Source organism: Astatotilapia calliptera, chromosome 6 (genome assembly GCF_964374335.1).
Source record: "Astatotilapia calliptera chromosome 6, fAstCal68.1, whole genome shotgun sequence".
NCBI classification, from domain to species: Eukaryota; Metazoa; Chordata; class Actinopteri; order Cichliformes; family Cichlidae; genus Astatotilapia; species Astatotilapia calliptera.
In genome coordinates, this window is record NC_137427.1 from 36,259,840 (window position 1) to 36,267,828 (window position 7,989).

Below are 7,989 nucleotides of genomic sequence, written 5' to 3' on the forward strand. Positions count from 1 at the left end.
GGAATCGTGGAATCTGGAATCTCGTACATGTTTCTTTCTTTCTTACAATATCCACCCATCCATTAACCTTTCTTTATCCATTTCAGGCTGTAGTTGGGCTAGAGGTTATTCTAATTGTCACTGGACAATAAGACGATTATGCCATATCAGGTCACCAATCTATGACAGGGCTAACACAGAACATCACACGCTCACCCCAATTGAGAAATAGGTGTTGACCTAACATGTATATCTTTGGACCCAACTCCACATGGAGGGGCTTCATCCAGTGGATTCAAACCCAAAGCCCTCTTGCTGTGACACCAAGTAATTTTATGAAAAATTAGGAAACCCCATGTCATACTGATTTAATAGTGAAATTATATTACTATATGTGGCGAGACGAGGTTGGGATATAAAGTAAATACTCTTCAGTTTTAAAGAACGACAACGCCACCCTGGGAATTTCACCCAGAGAATACTGGAAATGACACTAAATCACCAAAAAGGCACTTAGGTTCGCTATACTCAATCCAGAGACGAGGTTCAATAATAAACAAATTGACAATTTATTGGTAATTATTTAAAACACCGAATAAAAACATAATCATAAATATTCAAATACAAATATGCTTAAAAAGGTATTCAGAGCTGAGGCTTACCAGTGGAGGGGCAGGGATGCCACACACAACTAAAGAAAGAAAACACACCAAAACACAAGTGCAACACACTATCACACACTCACACTAATAAACTAGACAAGGCAGGTGTGTACACTCAAGGGATCCCACCACCAAGGCACCCTAGTCTCCTCCACGTCGGCACTCCGCATCTGAATAAAAGAAACAAAGAAAATGTTAATATATTACAACAAACTAATGTGTAGCACCGGGGGATAACCCAACTGCAGGACCACACTGGTGATCTACAGCTAGAAAAAGGGCCTCCCACCAGTGGTGTAACAGAAAATCCAAACTACAAATCAAAAAGCAATAAAACAACATACAATCTGAATAAAACTCTAAAATCTGGAGCAAACGGAATCGCCGTACTGCTCCAACTTGCCGTCCACACGACGATAAGTTAACAGTCAATCAATATGCACGCCAGCTGACTCCGATAACCGGCATGCATATGGCCGTTGTCCACGCCGACGTCCACTGTAAAAGCTGACAGCAGCAGGGAAAGAATTCTCACAACGGGAACAGACGGTAAAAGCACAGCAAGGCAAAACAGCAGCACTTCAGTTCGCGTAGCTTGGCGCAAAACTAAGGCCCACACTTCCTGCGAAACATAATAAATAATTACTATAAAAGAACAATAGAAGGCAGAGAGCGTAACAAAAGTTGATTACGTACCAAGTAAGCCGGGTCACAGAACGTAAGCAGAATAGCTCAGAGGAGGCTTCTATAGCTACGACCAGCCGCGATGGAGGCTTCAGAAGAATAACCCGCAAATGATCTCCACCACACCGAGGGGAAGTCAGGTGACCAAAAAGGAGATCACAGGCAAGCGACGCAGAGACACTCAAATGGCCACTATTTATACCAACGCCCCCTAATGGGCCAGGCTGAAAGTGGGTTGGACCGAAGGATAACATTCATCCTGCCACATACAGTAATGCAGATTTTATTTTAACTTAAATTGTAATTCTAATAAATGTGCTCAGTATGGTCATCTGTTTAGAACCCAAGGAGAGAAAAACAAACAAAAACAAAGAAAAATCACTAGCTCTGTTTGCTGTTGCTTACACTGTGCATGAGTGACTTTGCCTCAAAAGTTAAACAGAAAAATTACTGGGATAAACGGATAAAGTGGAATTTGGCAGTTGTGGAAATCCTGTGATGGTAGCATGGGAAGTAAGTCAGAATAACTAAATTTCATATTCTGACTGTTATCAGCTGAGCTGCGGTGCTGCTCTTTGTGGATTTAGCCAAGATAATTCAACAAGATAAGCAGATGTTCCATGAGCTATCGTGGCTGATTTCCAACCCCTAGACAGTATTAAACTAGAATTCAGCGAGTGAATCTAATCAGTATCATGACCTTAAATTTGATTTAATGTCTGCTACCCTTGACATAACCCCACACTTACAATGAACACTGTGCTAGACTAAGATAGCACATCACATTAAACTGTACAGTACTATAAACTATCCAGTATAGCATGCGCTAAACTGTATTTTCACCATCATTTCTATTTGTAAAGCACTTTAAAAACAACCACAGCTGACACAAAATGCTGTACATTAGAACAAAATAATACAATCACATAAGATATAAATAAAAGCCAAAACATAAATAACAACAATAATAATAATAAATTCTTTAGTTAATAAATAATTTAATTAAAAGAGAAACTAAGTCTCACTAACATCAAAAGCCAAAGAATAAAAATGGGTTTTAAGACGTGCTTTAAAAGTGGGCAGTGAAGGGGCCTCTCTAATGTGCAGGGGCAAGTTATTCCATAATTTAGGAGCCACAATAGAAAAGGCCCTGTCGCCTCTGAGCTTCCCCCTGGATCACGGTACTTCCAGGAGCAGCTGGTCAGCAACCTTTGAGTAACACAAAGTAGTATACCTAAATTAGTTTTGCAGGACACAATTCTTCAACCCTGAGAGTGTCACACATTAATGTCCTTTTTTCCCCCTTTCATTGGAAAATACAGCAGTTGTACTTTAAGCTGCAAGAACAGTTTATGAGTTTGTTCATATCTGTTGATATGAACTGTTAGAAACACTGCATTTAAAATTACCTGCCGCTTAGCACACATTACTCCCTCTATCCTTTATCCTCTTCTATAGAGCTTTATGGTGAAGTGCCGCAACAAGAGTCGCAGTATAGTACAATAAATGATACAAAATATAATATAAAATAGGAGTGATCTTTATGTGTTATGGTTCTTTTCATTTAAGTTCAAATCAGTTTGATGTCTCCGAGAGAAAATAATAATTCACTTAAATGTTTTATAGATAAAGTAACAAACCTATTTTGAAAATGTAAGCAGTAGAAAGATTATAGGTATTTATGTCAAAATGTAGTGAGTGAATATAAAAACTTGTACTTTGACACTGTACTTAAGAGTTAAGTACAGTGTATTTAAATGTATCTATGTCTATACTTTGTGTGCTTCATTATGTAGAGTTGCTTTATACTTTAGGCAACAGTTGGAGAAAGACTGTTTTAACGTGAAAATGCCTTCAAAACAAAACACACTGAATGTAAAGACACAGCTTTCATAGGTTGAGGATGACTTCATTTTGAATACAAGATGGACTAGAGGCAAAAAAGCAGCATAAAAGAAGAAGGAAGAGAGTCAGGGTTGAAGTTGTTAGACATTTAAAAAAAAAATATTGACAGTTCAAAAAGCCTGGAAAAAACCCCAGTAAGTGCAAAAGCCAAAGTACACCAAAAGTCACTAATTAGAAATATAATCCCAGTGCCAACTAAACTACTCCATAATAAAAAAAAAGTACAATTTTGAATAAAAAAAAATCCTAAAGCAACAATGAAATAAAAAAGGTATAAAAGTGAAATGCATATTTGCCCTGCAGAGCGTCCTTAGAAAAGCCAAGGGGCTACAATTAAAACACTGCCAAAATGGAAAACAGCAAGCACAGCCACTAGCCAGACTGCGCGCACTCTTCTTGAATTTATATTAGAAACAATACAAGAGAGCTACTGCACATACAAAGTGGAAAGCAAAGTTCACAAAACACAATTCTGGATGAAACTTTGGATGGAAAGAAATAGCAAAGCTCTTAAAAGTCCTTCTTTGAGCTTTTATCTCTGGTGATATAACTCTTGGATCCAGCCAGGAGCACAAGGACTGCAGCTGGGACATGGACATTTCTTTTGCTAGAGCAACAAATAAGTGCCTTTCCTCATGTGTAAAAAATCTGGTGCAATACCTGATGTAGCATATTTACGCCATCAATGACACTATACAGGGTAAGCAAGATAGACAGTACTTGCCCAAGTGAAATCTAAGTAGAGAAATCCATTCAAACCTACTGAAGTGAATAAATCTCAAAAAACTACATGTTTCCATCCATTATGTAAATTACTTCGAACCTGTGATGTCATGGTCCTGGGTCGTTGACCCAGCGTTTTGTGTTTATTCTGATTTGTATTAGTTTAGGGTTGACCCTGAAGTTAGTGTATATTCAGCCCTACCTGTGTCTGTCCTTGGTGCTCTGTTCTTGTCCCCGTGTTGTAAATCAGTCCGTGTGTTCCCTGCTTTACTTTGTCGGCTCGTACTGTCACGGCTGGCGGAGTGAGCCGTGTGGTGTGGAGGAAAAGGAGGACCCAAAATGCAGCAAACTGATGATACGAGTGATGTTTATTTACAAGGTGGAGGTGGCAAAAGCAGGCAACGCAGCATGAGCAATTACAAACGGAAACCTAAACTGGGAGAAACTAAGTGACAAACCTGAGACCATTCAAAAGGGGTGCGGGGCAGAGAGACGCAGAGACAGGAACACCATTGAACGCAGAAGAACGCAGATAATGCAGTGATACATGGATGAACGCAGACGAGCCGACAAAGAACACAGACCGACACCCACTAAATATACACACACACAAGGTAATCAGGTAATCACACACAGGAGGGAAGAACAGCTGAACCTAATACACATGAGGACCGGAGGAGACACAGACTTTCAGAATAAGACAGGAACTCTAGGAAACGAGCCTACAAAGTAAAGCAGGGAACACACGGGGACAAGAACAGAGCACCAAGGACAGACACAGGTAGGGCTGAATATACACTAACTTCAGGGTCAACCCTAAACTAATACAAATCAGAATAAACACAAAACGCTGGGTCAACGACCCAGGACCATGACATGTGATCACAGTCAGCTTGAGCTTGTCAGGCTGAGAGTTCAGTAGCATGCATGTACACTGAGGTTGACCCTTTTCTCAGGAGATTGACTGGAGACCATCATGCAAAACCAGCTGCTTCTGCTTTCAAATATGTGAAATCAATTAGAATCTGTATTCTATTATATACAGACTCATGTGTGGTTATAGAGGAAACATTAGCAAGTAATTAAGCATGTTACTTCTTCTCTGGTTAATCAGTTTGGCCAAAAGGTGTAACGTAGAGGAGCTAGGGTTAGCAAGGAAAGCCTTGATGTCATGTCTGATTTAATGATCAAAGGAAAATTCAAAAGGTGAGGATTCCTTTAGCCTTATGGATGGTAAATTGACTTGTTCTTATATAATGCTTTTCTACTCCATCCAAGCACTCAAAGGGCTTTAAACAAGTTGCTTCATTCACCTATTCAGACAAGCACTTTTTTCTTTTCTATCTAATATTCACACACATTCATACTTTGATGAATACATTGAATAGCAACTTGGGGTTAATATTGTGCAAAGGATAATTGGCATGCAGACCAGAGCTGCCAGGGATCAAACCACCAACCTTCAGATTAGCAGATAACAGAGGTGGGACCAAGTCATTGTTTTGCAAGTCTCAAGTAAGTCTCAAGTCTTTATCCTCAAGTCTCAAGTCAAGTCTCAAGTAATGTCAGGCAAGTCAGAGTCGAGTCTCAAGTCACTGGTGTAAAAGTCCGAGTCAAGTCACAAGTCTGAAATTTTGAATTTCAAGTCCTTTCGAGTCATTAAAAAAAACGAAAAAAAGCATGTTGCAGTTATGCTAAATGTAAATATTAGACCATGTAATTTTTAAATCTGTGTTTTTCTCAACACATGACAAAATAGTGAACTTAGAAAATATACACAAATTGTGAAATTGCACCTCTTTAAAATGCAGCTCAATTAAACCTAGCTCCAAGAATAATTTTCACCAACGGTTCTGAGATAAGCTGCATGTTATTCTTGGATGCGGTTGTAGGACCAGCTTTAAAATCGCATGACAAAAATATCATACACATTAAAAAGAACTGCATCACCAACGTAGCCTGGAAAACATTTGCTAGTTAGATGAAGTCAGCTATCTCATCGTAGCATATTTATATGCATATTTATAAGCATACGGTTCTTGGAGTGAGTGCATACACTCATGAAGTTTAGTAACTTCCGGTCACTGCAACAAGCCCAGGTACAGTTTACCGACGGATGGGTGCAGGACCTTGAAATGCACCGTGTAGAACGAAAGACCATCGTACGTATCATAAGTTTACCAGTCTCACAAATCGTCTTCATAAATACACATTCCTTAACCGTTTATTAATAGGACCTTTGAGCTCAACGGTAATTAATTAGTAGTGGAAATAATTTCTGGTAGCATCACAGAAATGTAGCAGTGACAATAATACTGTATGCTGTAATCGTACTGGGCAATTAGTGATACAAAAAACCTGTTTTATCCTGTGAATAAAAGTATATGTTTTTGTCAATGTACCATAATAACAGAAGCGAAACGCAATATTGTGTCAGGACAATTCACTATTTATGCACAATAAACAAAGGAGCATAGCACGACTATTTCTGTTCAGCGCCAGACTTGCTTGTAACCTATATCACCAATTATGTTATGAAAATGACGTATTAACTACAACAGCAGACTGACCTTTGTGGAAATGCTTGGAGCAGACTAACCTGTGAGCTGGAGTGTTCTGGGACGTTATATTTGATCTTTGAATGGCTGCAATCCAGGCCATCCGTCGCCTGTTTGTCACTTCGGAAACATGGCTGAACAATTTCTCTTAAACGTCGTAATCCGATAACAACCGATCTCTTTACCCGTCGGCTTCCCGTGGCTGTCATGCGACCGGCTATTGCAGTTAATAATACAACAGCTTCTTGACATTTTTGTGTTTCTTTTTATCGCTGTGTAACTGATTTTAATTGAAAGCCTGCGTGCGCTAGTACTTCTTGCCACGAGTTCCCAGAATCCTTTGCGGTTCTACCCGTGAATGACGTCACATTTTCAATCTCTATATAATATGCGTGTTAAATTTTATATTTGGGGTGAAATATCAAGTCTTTTCAAGTAAACCGGTTCAAGTCCAATTCAAGTCCCAAGTCATTGGTGTAAAAGTCCAAGTCAAGTCACAAGTCTTACAACATTTTTTCAAGTCAAGTCTAAAGTCATAAAATTAATGACTCGAGTCTGACTCGAGTCCAAGTCATGTGACTCGAGTCCACACCTCTGGCAGATAACCTCCTCTACCTCCTGTGCCACCCTAAAACTCAGCGTGACACTACTGGAAATTTATCTATAAAAAATACTGTCTAAAATGTATCACCACGTGTTTACAGGCCGAGGAGAAAGCACTTGCTCAGAACTGAAGAAGCCTCTTCAATGAGAGATGAAACATTAAACAAATCCAGTCGCCTGCTTTTCAAGCTCCTTGCTTTGATTTATATTGACAGTTAACCGTGTTACACAGTGCTCAAGCCTTTCAATTCAGGTGTGATTATTTTATTTTTTAGATCAATTTTTAATGTTGTCTGCTTTTTTCTAAATTACTGTATAGTGTTGGCCTTTCTTAAGCTTTTAATTATTTTACAGAATAAGAACTTTTGAGACTTTAAAATGTGCTAATGATACGTCTTATTAGGTATTGTTTTCACAGTGTGGTATTGTTACTTTTACTAAAGTGGTGACACCACATTTGGGTGGGGTGGTATTGTCATTGTTTGTGTTTGCTTTACTGTAAAGGTCATCACACTACTACATAGAGGAATTTATAGAAAACTATTTCATTATAATGTTTCCTAACATAAAGTTGTCAAGGCTTGTAATATCTCATCATCTAAAAATATGATGCCATCAACAGATTTAAAGAATCTGGAGAACGGGACAAGGAACAAGGTCAGAAATCAATACTGGAAGCCCGTGACCTTGAGGCGAAACTGCAATAAAAACAGACATAATTCTGTCATGGAAATTACTGCATGCACTGACACTTCCAGAAATCACTTTCTGTGAACATAGTTTGCTATGCCATCCACAAATTCAGATTAAAGCTCAATCATCCAATAAAGATTATCCAGAAACACTGCTGCACACTTCCACTTTAAATAAAATAT

General features: G+C 38.8%; 1 long non-coding RNA gene across 1 annotated transcript; it reads right to left on the reverse strand.

Annotated features, from left to right (window-relative positions):
• Positions 1-524: 524 nt before the first annotated feature.
• LOC145429585 (uncharacterized) lies at positions 525-1,478 on the reverse strand. Its single transcript, XR_013909830.1, has 3 exons — positions 1,338-1,478; positions 986-1,263; positions 525-811 (listed from the first exon to the last, which is right to left on the reverse strand). It is a non-coding gene; the product is annotated as an uncharacterized LOC145429585 (long non-coding RNA).
• Positions 1,479-7,989: the final 6,511 nt, after the last annotated feature.